Raw genomic sequence first — 18,849 nt, forward strand, 5'->3', positions numbered from 1 at the left:
ATTTGCACTACAATATTCAATGTCTCTGTGCCAATGCATCAAACTGACTCATTACAAGGCAAAGGGAGACACTGATCTAGCTGAGCAAACAAGGTATTTCAGTTGGCGCTTAGTATCCCCTGTCCCTGATGTTACTAAATATGGATAATTTTGACCATTATATCACAGAGTGAAAGGTCAGCAGGGGAAAGGAAAAATAATCCTTTAAATACATGATGAAAATAAGAATTTATGAAATTACTCCAGCAAAACATTCAGATTCCAGAGGGTCACTGGGATTCACATACGCTTGTTTTACTTTTGCTCTAGGATTTTTATTCCTCAGTCCTGCCTCCCCTGATGTGCAGAACATGATGGAGCAGCTTTTCCCAAGCAATGAACCCTTCATCCAGCTTTGGTTTGGCAGCCATCAGCATATTACCAGGGCGGCCAGATTGTCGTTACTGACAGAGAGCGGGACTGACAGGGGCAGGGTCCACACAACCTCTCCATCACTTTTACCCTACAGTCAAATTGAAAACCTCTGTTCTCTCTCCTATGCTTCTGTCTCTACCTTTCACTCTCATCCTGCTTGCTTTCAGGAGAACCTTCTATTTAACTGAAGTGTTAGCTCTGGCACGTTCTCCCACTTCCATGTTTTTAAGGCAGAGAACGCACTGAATCTACAGCATCCAACAACCTTCCCTACCCCTGTCCCATTCATCTCTGTTATGAGAATGAGAATTCTGAACAGGTCCTTTAGGCCAGGGCCAGCCTTTGGCCCATTTAACAATGCTGAGATCGCATCAACCAAGCCGAGCTCACACTGCAAATTTAGTCCTTTAAAAATATTAATCCAGTTAGAGAAAGGCAATCTTACGGAAAAATATTCCTAATTGTTAATTTTTGCTGTAGCTGTGTTATGTTAGCTCATTGAAATTTAATTGCTAAAGGGTTATAAGAGTCTAGAAACAGACCTAGCATCTGTCTTTTTTTAATGTCTCAATTATCACCACAATAATTTAATGGCACCGTGTTAGCGAATCACAGTTGACATGTTAATGAATGGCACCATGTTCACTTATATTAGCTCTATTTTTAAGAGGTTATAGGTTGAAGACAGACATTTTCTGCTTCAGATATCACTAAGGCAAGCCATATCACATTCATCTCATTCTGCTTTTACAACTGAAATTATGTATCTTAAAAATGTTCACTGAACAGTGAACTGCAAATGGGTTAAACTGTGGTCAATTACAATTACGTACTTGCTTCTTTATATCAAGATAAGTAACACAAATCCTTTCAACCCATTCATTACTTAATTTGTCTGTCAGCATTTACTGTTGAAATACTCTGCAGTTGGTTTTTCCACAAACAGATATGTCCTTTACTGTTAGCTTTTTAATTGAACAGCCTTGCTTTATTTTTTTTTTCATTTTACTGATTCAAGTTTACCTATCAATATCTTTTCTTTCATTTATTCTGAAAAAACTCTGTCGCTAACTAAAAAGTCCCAAATCTATTACATCTAAATGATCACAGCAATTTCCATAATAAGTGACTCAATGATGTACACTGAGCTATTTATCTACAAGCTTTTCAATACATTGTATATGAATTTCTATAGACAAGTAATAAGAGATTGACTTCACAAACACAAAAGAACAGCCTTCTGAGATCAGCTAAGTGTTGGTGTCATCATCAGAATTGATTCTGCATGGAAAGCTGAATCCTAAAAATAACGTGAAAGGATTTCTCACTTCAGCAAAATCAGCACGAGTGAGGAATGATCCTATAATACATAATATAAACATAGATTTAAGAAACTTTTACAATTAATTTTATTCTACCATCATGCACGTTTTCAGCAATTCCACTACATAGCTTAGTTCTGCCATGAACAATTAGAGAGGCAATGCTGCAAACACTCTAGGTGCAGGAATTCACTATGATGTTTCAGAATGTTTCTCTCAGCTCTCCTGGTTTTTCCATCCCATTTAAGTTGCCAGATACTCCGAAGAGCATGTTTGAAGATGTATAATAAAAAATTAAGTTTTCTAAGTGCATTGTTGGCAACACAATTATTACAGAGAGTGTTCCGTTACAACACGTCTCACAGAATAATCTCTCCTCTGTTTAACCTACATAGAGATGGGATGTAACAGCATTTTAGAGTCCTCAGCGCTTCAGCCGGTGGTCACTGCACCCCCTGCTGTCCGCATTTCCCATAGCAGTATCTTAAAAATCTCCCAAATTGATCATCTCTGTAGCTTTCTGTGATCTTTCTGCTTCTGGGTTAAAAAAAAAAAAAAAAAAAGTCACAAAAGCCTCTAAATCCATGCTCAGCTTTCAGGCTTTCTCCCAAGTGATTTTTCACTTTGTTTGTGTTGGGATTTTTTCTTCCACCCCTTGGGGAGAAAGAGAGAATCCAAACCTGGGCTTTTCTGCAGGGCAAGGCCAAAGGCTCTGGGATAGGCAGCCAAATGTTGCTTTTAATGTCTTTGTCTCCCATCATCTCTCACAGAAAAATATGACGCTATGTGGCTCTTAACTTCTCCTGCCTGAGCTATTTCTTTGGCTAAATGCCAAGCTGTCTCTTTGTGGCTGGGCTGCAGTGTTTTAGGAGACCTGCCACCAGTTAGCTTTCTAATCACATCGAGGGAAGCAATGAAGGTGGAGGGAAAAAGTGGACATTTCATTAATTATTTCTTATCAGCAATCACAGGATCATATAAATCATCTCACAGTTACAATTATTGAGCAGATTAAACTTTATCTGGCAACTCATAACATATATTTCATTGGAAATACTACAGATGCTGACTCAGGCTGGCCAAAAGGGTATTTGATAACAGGTGATGTCATGCTCAGTACATAACTGGGGGAGTTGGCCAGAGGGTGGAGGAATGAAGCTGGTGAAGGGGCTGGAGAACAAGTCTTACGAGGAGCGGCTGAGAGAGCTGTGGGTGTTTAGCCTGGAGAAGAGGAGGCTGAGGGGAGACCTCATTGTTCTCTACAACCACCTGAAAGGAGGTTGTAGAGAGGAGGGTGCTGGCCTCTTCTCCCAAGTGACAGGGGACAGGACAAGAGGGAATGGCCTCAAGCTCCGCCAGGGGAGGTTTAGGCTGGACATTAGGAAAAAATTCTTCACGGAAAGGGTCATTGAGCACTGGAACAGGCTGCCCAGGGAGGTGGTTGATTCACCTTCCCTGGAGGTGTTTAAGGCACGGGTGGACGAGGTGCAAAGGGGCATGGTTTAGTGTTTGATAGGAATGGTTGGACTCGATGATCCGGTGGGTCTCTTCCAACCTGGTTATTCTATGATTCTATGAATCGCTGCTGGGGAGCAGGCTGGGTATCAATTTTGGGGGAGTGAGCAATTGCACTGTGCATCTTTCACTTTTTTATATCCTATTATTAATATTATTATTATTTTCTCTTACTTTGATGTTCTATTAAACAGTCTTTTTCCCAACCCACAAGTTTTACATTTTTCTTTCTGATTTTCCTCCCTATCCCACCACAACGAAAAGAATGAGTGAGCAGCTGTGTGGTACTTAATTACTGGTTGGGGGTAAACCATAATAAAGGCATAGTCTAGTGAATATTTTTTCCTTAGTATCCTGTTGGTTGCTTGAAGATAAGCTTGTAATATGGTCACTGGATAGAACTATGGTTTGTATTTACTCATGATACACTGTATTAATCCACTGCAACTGTGAGGAGCTTGATATCAATCATTAGAGGGATTGCAGCCATCCTCACTCAATTTAAACTCTGAAGGGTAATACATGGTCCTTGAAAGAAAAACTAATTATCATAGGAGGAGCCCAATCTGTCTGTAGATATCTGTAACTGGAGACTTTGAGAAGTAGGACAGAGAATAGCAATGAATTAAACCATGATCCATATAATATTAATCTAAAAAAATTATGGATGATAAAGCTGATTGCAACTTCTTTAAGAGTCTTCCTGCTCATGTTTTGCAGGGTTAGATTTACATTGGTGCTCAAGAATATTCATCATAATAACCTTTACAGTGACCCGGTAAAAGGTCCTCATACTGTTTCAATGATGCTAACATGTATTTCTAACTAGAATGATAGAATTTCTTGATTGGAAAAGACTTTTGAGATCATCCAGTCCAACCATACCTGTGCACTACTACACTATATCCCTAAGCACTTCATCTAGCCATGTTTTAAACACTTCTAGGGATGACAACTCAATCACCTCCCTGAGTAGACAATCAGAGCAGCCATGGCCCAGCCACAAGCTTTGAGACTGACACGTATGTTTAGGACTGTTTTCATTAATCTCTGTAACAGAGCGAATTAGTAGTGCCCCCTGCTCCCCAGGGCCAACACCCCTCAACCTGCTGCTGAGCAAAAACCCTCTTGCACTTAAAGAAAAGCCTCCCACAAAACAGTAGGCATATTAAACTTCACTGCAGAACTCCTTGCTGTTGACTCTTGGTCTGCAGCTCTGTCTCAGGACATTAATTGTACAGCTCCTCTCACTAGGGAAGATTAATGCTTATTTAATTTTATACTATCTAGTAGAGTAATCTAGCGCCAAAGTGTAAAATTTCCTTACTGTGCTTGTGTTTTAATTAAAACTAGCCATGTAAAATTCAAGCATTTAAAACCAAACTAAATACAAAGCATTAAACCACAATAGTTATCATTGCTAGCATGTTGGCAGGGGTCTGTAACCCACGGTGCTGGCAAAACACGGTGCCTGCAGCGTCCCCATGAACTTTGCACTAGCCAATACCTGGCTGGGCTGTCTGAGTACAAGTACCAGCAATCTCCTGCTTCATGGAGAACACTTCAGAAAGCTGCTCTGATTGAAGCCAAATGGAGTTAACTGGAGTTTCACAGGTGGGTGGTTGCTGGGCCAGACAATACATAAGAGCTCTCAATGTCCATGACCATCCTAGCAGAGGCAACAAAATTTTAGAAATTCAAACACAAAAAGCTGAAAAAAACCTACAAGGGATTGAGGCATTTAGTTTTCTATACACTCAGGGCTTCTATTGATTTCACCGACGGTTTTCCGTAAAGAATTAAGGGCTCCAGAAGTAGATATCATGAAACAAACACAAATTTCTTACTCCTGCTCTCTTACCTTGTTGAAACGAATTTTGGTACTTAATAGAGAATTTAGACCACGTCAAAAGCCAGAACACAATGAGAAGTAATGAAGAGTGCTACCAAGGAAAAACAACTACATAAGATAAAACTCATATTTTGAACAGAAGTTCTAAGAATTTGAAAAGATTAGGTTAAATCCAGCTAATTTAGTCCAATAATTTAGGCAGAGTCAAATTTGATGATAATAGGCATTTAATTGTCTACATTTGTTTTTTGCAGTGTTGAACAGAATAGAATCATAGTATGGTTTGGGTTGGAAGGGACCTTAAAGTTCACCTAGTTCCAAACCCCCTGACATGGGCAGGGACAACTTCCACAAGATCAGGATGCTCAAAGCCCCATCCAACCTGGCCTTGAACATTTTTAATGATGGAGCATTCATAGCTCCTATGAGTAACTGGTTCCAATGACCCATCACCCTCATAATGAAGAATCTCTGCCGTATATCTAATCTAAATCTATCCTCTTTCAGTTTGAAGCTATTACCTTTTGTCCTATCACTACATGTCCTTGTAAAAAGTCCTTCAGCATCTTACTTCTAAGACCCCTTTAAGTATGGGAACTGTGCTATAAGGTCTCTCCAGAGCTTTTTCTTCTCCAGGGTGAACAACCAAAACTCTCTCAGCCTGTCTTCATAGGAGAGGTGCTCCAGCCCTTTGATCATTTTTGTGGCCCTCCTCCAGACTTGCTGCAACAAGTCCATATCCTTCTTATGCTGGTGGTCCCAGAAATGAACATATCACTCCAAGTGGGGTCTCACAAGAACAGAGTAAAGGGGGAGAATCACCTCCCTCAACATGCTGATCACATTTCTTTTGATGCAGCCCAGGATGCAGTTGGCTTTCTTGGCTGCAAGCATACATTGCCAAGTCTTGCTGAGCTTCTCATCAACCATCATCCCCAAGTCCTTCTAGTCAGAGCTACTTTCAATCCATTCTCTGCCTAGCCTTTAATCCTGCTTGGGATTGACCCTATGCAAGTGCAGGACCTTAAACTTGTCCTTGTTAGATTTCATAAGGTTTCCGTAATTAAACATTTAAAAATTAGCAGGTTTCAAATTCAGTTAAAATATATTTGTTATAATTTCACCACAAAAAGTACTATCTACGTGCTGTGCTTTTGGACAGTGATTTGAACTCATGAAGAAAGCTCTCAGACTGCCTTGAAGAAGACTATAATCAATCTCCACTGTTTGTCCAGTGGGCTGTGGAAGAGGGAGTAAAGCCTGAAGGATGCCCATATATATATCTGAGAAATTCACTTTTATTTGACAGTGACACTAATCACAAAGAAAGAATAAAACAAACAAAAACAAGCCAGCATACTTCAGTAGTTAATTTTTCTTTTCCCCTCTGTTGCAACTACTCTATTAAATTTAATGAAGTTCTCCCTAAGCTTCTCACAGAAGAGAGCATTGACGATAAAAAGAGGGGAAACTGAAATGCATATGGAAGAATTTTCCTAAACAATGTGGGTGATAGGTAAAAAAATTCTAGCACAGACAAGTTAATGCACAGCAACAGTCGTATGGAAAAGTCAACATTGTTCTAATCAGATGGTGTTTTTCCTGCAGTCCATCTGGTAAAACACTATATTTAGGTCCCTTGGGGTAATTCCACCACATGCTATTTTCTGTGAGACAGTTTATTAATTTTTTCTTAATGCATTTATTCCATGAGTTGTGTGGTAGCCCCTACTGGCAGATTTGTGAATGTCACTGTGTCCTTGAATCAATAATGGCCTCTCTACATTATATTCATGCTATGAATTACTCTGCTTCTTCACGGAAGTCATCAGTTAGTCCACATAAAACTGGAATTATAAGCATTTTGCTGGTACATTTGACAGTTTCATGTTTCACAGGAAAACTCTGTAACAGTCAGAATATTTTTACAGAAACATAGAAACATTTTTGAGCACATGAATTATTGCCAGGTCTGAAATAGAAAGAGCTACCCAAACTGATAAAAGGTTTATGTGCAGAAGGTGGACAGCCTTTTTCAACCACATTGCCTGCTGATTTGTACCTTTAATTGCACCCCTTTTATACCCTTAGATCACCATAAAAAGCTCTCTTAATAATTCATCTTCATATAGATCTGGCATCTCTGATAGCTTATGGATAAATAGCAGACTACTTGATGTACTTACGTAGGTTTTCAGGATTATGCAGAACCTCATTGTTATTTTTTTTTCTTTTGGAAGGGCGGATACAGAGGAAATAAGCATTTCCAGGGTATCGTGTTTAGAAAAAGAACCTTCCAAATGTAAACCAAGCCTTGCCGATCCAGTAGTATCTTCTCTTCCACAGTTTGCCAAGAGACAAACAATTCAGATGAATGGATGCAGACAATCACGTTAGCTCTGCCAGTGCTCAATCTGGTGGATCAAGACACAGCTTCCGTCTGGAAACTGCGCAGCCACATCAGCGTGGCTCTCTGCCCACTGAATTTAGCATGGCTAATTAATTTAGACACAGCATTGTAATGTGCTAGGCACAGCGGTTGGTGGGCTCCCAAATCAGTGTTAATCAGCAGCATGAATACATGGTTGTCTATAATCGTCTCTGCAGTGACACCTGGAACATAACATTGAAACTGAAGGTAGCAACACTAGGTCACAGCATAGTTTTAGTCTAGCTCAACAGTGGCTAACTGGGATCACAAAGAAAGAGGAGAAGAACAGGGCAAGCATGTATAATGTTTCCTTCATAAACTCTCACACCTACAAGGACATAAACTTTCCTTTAATGCCTACTAATTCACCCAGTAGTGACATTTCAAATGACTGATTTATTATTACTCAGGTTGGATGCGGCATTGGGTACAAACTGGTGTCACTGTGGAACACTGAATGTTCTTAAGCAGTTGTAAATGTATTCAGGTACTAAACGTACTAAAGGCAAATGCCATATTTTTTGTGACAAAGAGACGAAGCTTGAAATAATTACACCTAAAATATGCTTCCTGGCTTAGGACCATTGGCTTCAGACCTTTGCACGCAGTACTTTTTGGGGAGGAAAAAAGCCTCCATAGTATGTTCTGGTATCCTAATCTTTATTAAGACAATATACACTCCTTCTAAAGGGCAGCATGCACCTGAGAAATTCAAAGCATTTAATCACTCAGTTCCACAAAAAGCTCTCTCTCAAAGTTTCATCCCTAATTAAACAAGACCATTCCATCTTATAGACATAAAAAAAATATAAAATTTTTTCAGCTGTGTCATATACATACTTGCTCACTCACTCCTCCTCTGAGAAGGAGAATAGAGAAAAACAAAGGCAAAACTCCTGGGTCCAGATGAGGACAGAGAGGGATCAGTCTTCCAGTATCACTGTCCACATTTTTAACAGAAACTATTACATCCGTTCCTGGAAATTCATCAGCATGCTTGTCCATTAAAAAGCATGTTTCACAAAGGCTGAGTATTGTATGCAGCTCAGAGTAGCTGTCTTTGACTTCCACATTACTGGGCTACACTGGTTCAGCTCCACAAGCACCTCTTTAACACATTGCTTAAATGGATTAGAGATTGCTCTGTGAACAACAGCAAGGTCAGTCTCTTGTATGTCTCTAATTAGTGATAATTTCTGCATACTAATTGGGTAAATGCTAGTGAAGAATCAGTAAGCATACCCCGTAGAGAGTCAGTAAAAGTAATTTAGATGAAAATCGTATCTGTGTCTCTTTAAAATCAGTTAAAACTTGGTGCTAGACTTTTTCTTGTATTTGTTAGTGGATAATAAGGTGGCAAATGCTAGCTTAATTTCTATTCACAGAGGTCTTCATCCTCTGATATACTCTCAGTCCCCACTGCAATTGCCTTTTACAGGGTCTATGCCCTGATGATCTGAAGTACAGATGTACATCAGCCTCATGTAATCTGCTGTCCAAAGGGAGTTTGCTGGAGTCACTGTTGTCATCACTGTTTGATGGTTCCAGATAACTAGAGAAAATGACTGCATGGCTATTAAGGATACTGAGTATCCAAAAGCCAAAATAAACCATTTTAATAACACAAGCTGGGGAAACAAAACAGACAAGTTGACTAAGATTGGATTAGAAGAGTGAAAATTCTGCTATTTAGTAGTCATTCCATACTGGTTACATTTCAACTTTAATATGGTTTGTGTGCAATGGAACAGAAACAAGGATCACGTTCAGCTATAAACATAAGCAGATACCATAAGCATCTAACACTTTCAGGTATGTCTTTCTGTAGCATGGAGCTGATATACACCCTGATAAATGCCTCTGCTTTTTCCTATCTCTATATAAATCTACCAAGTGTCCTCTATGAAAGGGATGAGCAACCCAAAAAGTGGTGATTTCACTTATCTTTGATAGTCTTGCAGTTTTGAGCTCCCCAGCTGGCAACAAAGACCCATGTAGCTGCTAGCCCCAGTGGGCAACACAGAACCACATATTTTCTCACTCACTCCTCCTCCTTCTGAGGAGGAGAATAGAGAGAAACAAAGGCAAAACTCCTGGGTCCAGATGAGGACAGGGAGGGATCAGCCATCAATTATCACCACAGGCAAAACAGACTGTTAATTTATTACCAATCAAACTAGAGCAAGATACTGAGAAACTAAACCAAATCCTAAAAAGAACACTTTTCTCCTGCATGTCCCTTCTCCCCCAGCTTAACTTTTACTCCCGGTAATCTCCACCTCATCCCCTGAGCATTACACTCCTCATACTCTTCCCCTTCTCCAGCACAACATCCCTCCCACTGGAGGCAGCCCTCCGTGAAATTCTCAACATGAGTTCTTCACATGGGCTGCAGTTCTTCACGACCTGCTCCACCGTAGGTTTCCATGGAGTCATGCTATCAAAATCCTTACCATGCAAACCCAACACAATTGTTAATGTTCTGACAGGAATAAAGATGAGGTCCCTGCCCATTCATTCTTCCATCCTTGTGCTATCCCCCCATGCCGCTCTGCCACTGATTATGCTCAAGAAAACAAATTCAGGGGAGTTCCTTGTCCCATGACACGGATGCACAGTCACAGAAGTGCTCTATGAGAGGTAACAGCTGTTCTTTCTTGCTTGCTCTACAATAATGGCTTTCAGATAGCCTCAAAAGCCAATGTTCTTTATTCTTGTTCATGCCAAAATTCACACTACGCAAACATTACTTATATTGATGGGAACTGACATAACCATTCAAGTCAAACTACAACAGCAAATCTTTCGGTGCTTCTGGGTTCAGCAATTGGTAAGCATAAATCTAGAGCTTTTGGTGCAAATCTCTTTTAGCCATCTGTTCTGGGAGGGCAGACACAGATTTATGGAGACATTCAAAGTGCATGTTGTGAAAAGAAGGAAGTATAAGCATGACCTCACCAACTCATAAATGTTCACAAATCTTTCTCCCTTTTGAATTTTGCACATCATATTTTCTTGGGCAAAGACAAAAAACTTTGATTGCATGTCTGCTTCTCTGTGGGTTGCTTTCCTGATTTTTCTTTATCACACTTCAAAACGGAAAATAAAGTCAGTGCACTTACCTTGTTGCAGTTTTGAATACATCAGAGAAAGATTTGAATGACAGCAAGTTTACCACTCCTACAGACACAGTCTATATCTATCTGCAGGCTTAGTAGAAACAGCCTGAAATAACAAAAGACAACCAACAGTCACAGTAGCACTAGACAATCACTCCACAATGAATGCTTCATTCAATACACCTTTCTTCAGTTTATATTTGCTCCTCCTATTTGTTCCTAGGAAACATTTTTCTTCCAAATATCTGGCATTATTTGTCCTTTTGTACAACGTGTGAGTATCAATTTCCTTGGCTGGCTGGGAGCATTTCTTCCCACCTTTGTGAAAGTCTGGACTCAAAAGAGGATCAAACACAATCTCCTTTACAAGTAACCTCCCTTTACTCAGCTATACCTGCTATACACAACTTGTTTTAAAGGATTCTCGGTTAAAGGCTTATTCCAAATTTCATGTACTTATCCTGCATGCATCTTCTATGCACTTAGATCTATCTTTTCGGCTTTTGAATGTAAAAGCTCAAAATTAAGGAATAAAGAGAGAATTTTTTTTCCAAAAAATCAGAAAAACTTTGATGATTCATACACAAAATCACATGGAGAAGCTGGTAGCAAAATTATCCTGTTTAGTTGCATTAATCCTAGTGAAAAGTCAAAGCAGGTAGTTACTATACCAGGAACAAATAAAGGAAACTTTCTGCACTCTTTCCTCCCTTCTTTTGTACCCACTGTACAACCATGAAAGCTGCAGGCATGTTCAAAGTAGGGTATAAACTACACTTTTGCCTGAGATTTGGTGAAAAGAGGCCAGGATCTGAAGCTGGGTATTTGAGGTACCTTCTGCACAAAAGATAGAGGAGTAATTCCCTTCTTTTGCACCATAGTGTGTGTCCTGTCTCTCCCTTTTATTTTGGTACCTTCAGAAGCTACATGTGATCTCTCAGTGTCACAGTGCCACTTAAGTTCTGAGAATTCAAAGCTACTTCACTTTCTGAAAGAAAAGACGTGAAAATACCTACTCTGCTCAGATTCTACTCATTGAAGAAACAATGGCTCTTTCAACATACATCTTTCAAAAAAAAGTTTAAAAACCTAAACACAAACACTTTGTGTAATATTAATTAGAAAACAGAAACGTAGCTCTGCCAAATATCACATTTTCTTCCTTTCAGGAATCCAGTTAAACAGCCTTATTTTATTGATGAATTTTTATTTATATTCTAAATTAAGCCTCATCTTTCTACTTAGTTGAAATGGTTATTTTCTCCCACATACTTTTATTAAAAGAAACTCAGAGAAAACCAGCATAATCTAGCAATGAAATCAACATGCTTTTTGTGAGTGTGTAGTGTACTGAGGAAGCAGAATGTGTGTTAAGAAACATTCAGCAAGAAAGACTGCTGATCAGCACACAACTATGTAGCCTGACAGCAGCACTAGCTGTAGTATGCACAGTATGATACAAATATATTTTCTTTATATTAACATAAGACAAGATGCGCACTCGAATTCTGCTATCTACTTCCCAAAGTATAGGGTTAATGTGATCACTTGAAACATATGCTTTTGCTCTACTGATTCTATGAGCAATTTCTAGGCTCCACTACTCTTGCCTGGGCTGCCTCTTGTAGGCAATATCTGGGGATGTGAACCTGCAAACAACACATTTTAGACTTGACATCCATCCATATTTCATCTTTTTGGGAAGGCACTTTGACAAAAATCTCACTAAAACAGAAAATGAATAAAATAACAGGGGTGAAGTTAAGATGCAATGGAGTTGAAAGAGAAATAGTCATTGTTATGTGTACAAGTTACAATAGTAATATTGTGTGTGGCAAAAGCAACATCTTTTTGCATGCAGAGGACACCGATGCTTGCAAACAACTTGACACCTAATCCCCAGGAATGAAGAGACTTCTAATTTTTCACAGATGGCCTTGGAATCTGATACAAAGCCCTTTATATCTGTGTAAATTGACCATGTTTTTTGAAGCCAAGAGATGGTAAAAGGTCTTGTTGTATAAGGTACAGAATGAAAGAGAAACCTCTAAAATATTAAAAATAACATTTTAGCATCATTGCTAGAAATAATCTGTCTGTTAGTCTCTCTACAGGAAAGGGGACTTTCTCTACTCTAGGGGGAATTCTGCCTACTCTAGGGTTTATATTAATAGCACATCAACCTGGTATTTGAGTGCTTCCCGTATTTAAGAGGCAACAACATCCCAGTGCGTTTTCTTGGATCTCTGAACTCTGACCCATAAGCATAGTTTTGCAAAAGAAGATGAGGAAGGAATCCGATGTGATTTGTGGTGATGGAACAGATTTCAGCAATGTGAAATGGCTGTTATATAATACTATCTTATTTCCTGAAAAAGCAAAGGCTCCTTATCTCCACAGCTATCTATTCAATACCTTTTCGCGGCTTGGCCTTTGTTCTATACTAACAGTAGCAGCAATATTATCCCATTCCTAAAATAACTTTTCATTCTAATTTCCAAAATCACCCCAGTGCACTAAATGATACTTACAATTAAATTAAAACAAAGCATGCATCAAAATGGCTGATCTACATTTCTTTCTTTAAAGGCTGAACAATCCCATTGTGGAGGAGGGATGGGAGAGAGTGAGTGAGCATATGTACATACAAACACGCGTACAAAGGCAGATATAAATATACAGCGTACAGAAGGTTGAAGTGATGCCTCCATTCTACCTAGATGTTGATCAATATTCTAAAAATAACTTTTCTTATTTTTACGTACAGTGATATATCACAAATAAAAATAACTGATTTATTCATTGTGAAATGCAGTCAAATTTTGAGGTTATGAGACTGGCAAGCATACATTTTACACCCAAAACAGTTTTATCTAAGATTTCCTGAGATGTGTCCACCTGAAAATTACCTTTTTGTATTCTGCCCCACAGCACGATAGCTTAGATTTCATCAGAGGATGACTGGAGGACATCACTGTAGAAATTACTCTATTATGCTAGCTGCTAAAAACAAATGGAAACACTGAATTTCAGTATACAGTACTAAAAAGGAACATTTTACTAGCATGGACTTGTGTAATAAAATTTTGTGAACATCAAATCTTTAGCCACAAGGACACTCAAGACATAAAGGAATTAAACAGATGTATTGCATACTGAGCAGTGAAACATAGCAATGTTATAATTTTAGCCATTCCTCAAATGAAATAACTTTCCTATTGTGTCCTTTTGTTCTGCTATGTCCCATTTCCACATTGTCCCAAACGTATCAGGTAACTTGTACACATGTGGCTTATTAGGCTGACTTGTAGAACTTGGCATCCCAAAGGTCCTTTTGGCAATACGTGACTGACAGAAGACCAAGGGCAGAGAGCTCCAATTCCACTGAAGTTAGCAACTTACCTATATACCTTTGAAATTCTAGGGTAAATTACTTCCAAAGTTGTTGTAAGTTCCTCCACAAACGCAAGATCTGATGGTGCAGAACAGGAAATAGAGAATCTCCTTTACTTTGCTCCTGCGGAAGCTCCAGTGACTACAGAGCTTCCCTTCACAGAACAGAAACGTTCACGTAAATTAGTGTAATTATTTTCTCTCATCATTTCTCCTGTTGAGGTAGTCTAGAATTGATCATACTAGCTTATCATACAGTTGCACCAATGTCTCAGCACATCTTTCTATAAACTTATTAACAATATGAAAAACCATTCTCTCCGACAAATTTTGTGGCATCTGATGCAAAGATTGAAAGGGGATAATAAGCAAGATTTCAAAATTCCAGTGTTTTAATGAATCACAAATTGAGATAAAGCAGCCTTTTTCCAGGCCTAAATTATACCCTGAGTTCTGCAAAACTGATTATTAGGACATCTTGCCCAGTTAGTCAGAAATGTATAAGTGAAGCCTAACAGAATTAAACCTTGATGAAGGGGAAGTGTATGTGGTAGAATATCTAAAATTATCAGGCAAGTTAGGTGATTTCACTGGCTGACAGGAAACAGAACTTTGAGGAGTGAGAATTCTTTCCAGAATTCTTTTTCAACATAGTGATGAAATAGTAATAAATATAAAATACTGTAGAGTCGAGACATGTCCAAATGCTTTTTATTTAATGGAAGATGTCTAGGCACAAGGAAAATCTGTCTGTGCGCTACACTTCAGGCAGATAAGAACAAGCAGTATCTATGTTTAAGAAAGCCCATTATTCCATTAACCTTATATTGAGATTCTACATGCTGCATCTCAGCTGGAATGAAATGGCCTGAAATTAAGTATCTGCATGTAAAAGTCCAAGCATACAAGATTTAGGTAAAGAAACACCTGACTTTCTGTTACACATCCATTTTGCTGCTGGGTTCTCAAACAGATTTTCCTGATCTGCCTCAAATATTTTAATCAAATAAACATCCATAATCATGATATTCTGAAACTTTGCCACATAGCGAAGTAATTCCCAGTGCCTTCATTTTACTGCACATAGATTACAAGCTTGTAAGAGATTCATGTATTTTTTGTAATGTAGAAAGCAATGCAGTCCAGTTATAAATCTCTAGTCCTTGCTAAACTTCAGTTGAGACAATAGTTAGTCAGGACTCATCCTCCGAGATGAAAATTTTCTTGGCATGCATTTATCTGTGTCACATAAAGAAACAACGCATCTGAGATGGACAGCTGGATGCCTGCCAACTATGAATTGGAAAGGTCAGCTAACTCTTATGGCTTGCGGAAGGGAAAGATACAGAGTAAGAGCAGAGCTTTGCCCTGTAATTTCCAGCATACATGTTGTGAAATTAACTGGAGGAAGCTGGGGGTAGAATCCACACAGAGCTAGCATATTTGGGTCATTTTAGCTTCTTGTAATCATTAGGTTCTCCATTATATACATAGCAATCTGACAAGTCACCCTTTTACTAATTGCTGCAGGCCAGATCTAGTGATGGATTCAAGTCACCTGAGCTAGTCACATCTTTACATCTATTGTAGGTGCTTAGAATAAGGCGTAGTAAGTTCTGTTGGGAAGAATCACATCTGTTCTTTTATGCAGATTTAAACTCCTCAAACAACATCCAAAATCCAAAAGTTGGAAGCTGCTGGAATCTAGCAAGTAAAGAAAGGCTCTTGACAGACCTGATAACACCCTTTAAAAAAGGGTGTAATCCAAAACCCACATCAAGGCTAAAGGAAGCCTTTTTAGTTATTTCACTAGTCTTTGGATCAAGTTCACTTACTCTCTGTAGGATTTTAAAATTGAAATGGATTATTTTTCTTTGCCCAGGGGTTAGGTTATAAGGATGAAGCACGGCCTGATAACTGATTACTAGAAGGATCCACGAGTGAAATATGAAGAGCTAGCTGGATTAGTTGATGAGTTCTTTATTGCTTCTTTTTTTTTTTTATGTGAAGGAAAAAAGATTTCTTTGTAAAATTATATCCAGTTAGGTTTTACAAATGATAATGGTGACAAAACTTTTCAGTGATCTGAGATGCCTTAATAACTTTTTGACTAGTCAGGGAATATTTATGTTAAATATCTAGCAATAAAAGAAAGCAGCCTTCTATTCCTCTCAGACTCCCTACTTCCTATCACACTGCCTTTGCTCCTGTGAAGCTCTACTCATCTTCACAGTCAGGGGAGAAAGAAATAGTGTGCTTATTCTTCTAAATGCTCAAGGGCTTTCCTGTTCCAAAACTTGAGAAGAGAACCCATGGAGTCACTACTGAAGCTATTACAAAGCAAAACAATTTTTAAACAGTTGAACACTAATTTAGTATTCTGCTGAGGTTTCACTGAACAGAATAACTTTCACCTCCCCGTATGTATCACAGCTTCATATCTTTTTCTTAGGATGATGCAATTTGACAGGTTCCTCTATGATGTCCTTCCTAGGCCAGTCCATTTGGGTGCATATCAATACGTGTGGGGAAGAAAACCAAGAGCAAACAGAATCTAAATCACTCTGCATTCCTGCCTAAGAATCAGCGTAGATGAATTATTGCAAGGATGGACACAATAAGAAATGAGTTCATAAAATGAACATTCGAAAGTGGCATGCCTTGCCTATGGACCACAGGTTGTTTCAAAATGATTCCTATGCTATTTCAAAGTACAAGCAGTAACTGTAAAGACATCCATGTACAGATACACACATACACTTTAGATTTCAAGCCAATGCCAGTCACACTGGCACTGAGGACAAAGTTTAATTAGGACAGACCAGGAAAGGACAAGATATCCACTACAAAACAAAGTGAACAACTTGCAGAGCATATTAATAAGGTATGCAGAATTTTAGACATAAAACCTATAAACTTTCAGAAGCTACTTAAAATTAAGAAAGTGACAGTCTAGGAAAAACCAGAAAAAGTTTAGTTTTAACTGAAGATCTCCAAGAGTGTGTATACCATCAGTTGCATAGCTTTCGCCTCCATTCTGCACAATTTTGTCAACAGAATAAGTTCCAGGGGCAGTGAGCATTGTAAACATTTATCAAAGATTACATAGTGCTGTAGATTTTAAAGGAACTCATAAATTCAAGGCCAAGGGGGACTGCTATGGTTAGTATTTGACTTCATACCTACAGACCGTTCAATTTCACATAGCCACCCCTGCAATGAAGAAAACTCTCCATAGTATAAAGCTGAAGCTAGAGACCTTCAAAAGTAAGATCAAGGCTCTCATTTTGAGATTTTTATACCAAGAAATGAGAAGGGTCCACATATTTCAGAACGGTTTCATTTTTCATGCAGGAATCTATAAACTTAAAGTTTGAGAGGAAAATCTGCAAACCTACCCCTAGAGCAACAATTAAGAACAACCTCATGTTTTATTACATGGAGAAAAAGCTGCTCCAAGGTTGTTTTCCCTCCCTATTATTGTTTCTTTTCCTCAAAGAGGATTTTAGGGGGGTTGAGGCAAAATAAGAGGTCTATACAGATCTGCCATCTTGTTATGCCCTCACAGGAGCATATTTGTGTGTATATATATATATCTTTCAATTTGTCATGAATCATAAATCTAGGTAGATCAAGTTGCCATGACAGAATGCATTGAACCGTGCATTTCTGTGGTACATGTGTCTGTGTGTTTGCATACCTATACACACACACACACACATGCAGAGAGAGGTATGGAGCCAAGAGAGTTCTAGACACAAAAAAATTTATTTCATCTCAGAGAATAAATGAAGTATGACCTTTCATTTTCATTTGACCTTTTAAAAGACACGATTTAACTCTATGTCTTGGCACTGTAATTGATTTTCCCCAAAGGACCATTTATCAGAGAAAAAACTAGGTTTGGATCTTGAAGTTTGTTTTGTGGCTTTTACATATCAATTGGTATTTTAAAAGAAGCCCTCAGCCCCAAAAGCACTTCTGAGACTACTGGGTGGGGGGTGTGGGGCGGGGGAGCAGGATAAAGAAGGAAAGAAGTTAAAAAACAGCTGCAAAAAAAAGCCAAAACCGCAGGCAAGAGTCCCTGGATTTTGTCAATACATCACTTTTAACTTTTGAGAATAGCTAGACTCAACTAACAAGCAAAGTAGATACAGCTACTGATTTGTCTAGGCAAAGAAGGAGCCCCAAAAGATGTTGTTTAAATCAGTGCACAAGGAGATGATAGTTCATATAAAGTCTACGCTTAAACAACGATGGCATAAACTCTCTTTCCCCTCTGCTAGAGTAGGTGGAAGACACTTCACCGTATCCTACCAAGCTTGCTGATGCACAGAGATCTTTTTTTTCCATCCAAAACACAGTACCATAACAAAAAGACACATATAGCCATATCCCAGTTAAAAATCTTGAACAGCAGAAAAAACAAACATTTGATTTGAATTGATTTCTGGGGAATACCATGCACACTAACCTGGTCATGGAGACACTTAACAACCTCTTCTTGGCTCCAGTGTGAGTAACTCCTCTAAACTGCTGTAGGATTCCTTGTGTTTAGAGTTGCAGACATACTGTTTAGGGACAGGCAAAAGTGTTCGTAGATTCCAGTCTTGTGCCAGAACTCCTCAACTCTGAATGTTTTAATTCATTCATTTTAACATTCTTTTCAAACAGAGTACTTGCAGTAGAAGGAATCACATCATTTTCATAATCAGTCCAATGCTAGGTATACAGAATCAGACATAGGATTCACTGATCCTACAAACAAGACACAGTACTCTAGGCACATTAAGAATAGCTTCA

General features: G+C 38.7%; 1 long non-coding RNA gene across 1 annotated transcript in view; it reads right to left on the minus strand.

Moving 5' to 3' along the window:
• The window catches only part of LOC138726067 (uncharacterized), a 42,316-nt gene extending 28,668 nt beyond the window's left edge, over positions 1-13,648 (minus strand). Inside the window, exon 1 of the long non-coding RNA XR_011338358.1 lies at positions 13,563-13,648. This is a non-coding gene — a long non-coding RNA (uncharacterized lncRNA). The remainder of the gene's footprint in view (positions 1-13,562) is intronic.
• Positions 13,649-18,849: the final 5,201 nt, after the last annotated feature.

The sequence above is a fragment of the Phaenicophaeus curvirostris genome, chromosome 13 (genome assembly GCF_032191515.1).
Source record: "Phaenicophaeus curvirostris isolate KB17595 chromosome 13, BPBGC_Pcur_1.0, whole genome shotgun sequence".
Taxonomy (NCBI): domain Eukaryota; kingdom Metazoa; phylum Chordata; class Aves; order Cuculiformes; family Cuculidae; genus Phaenicophaeus; species Phaenicophaeus curvirostris.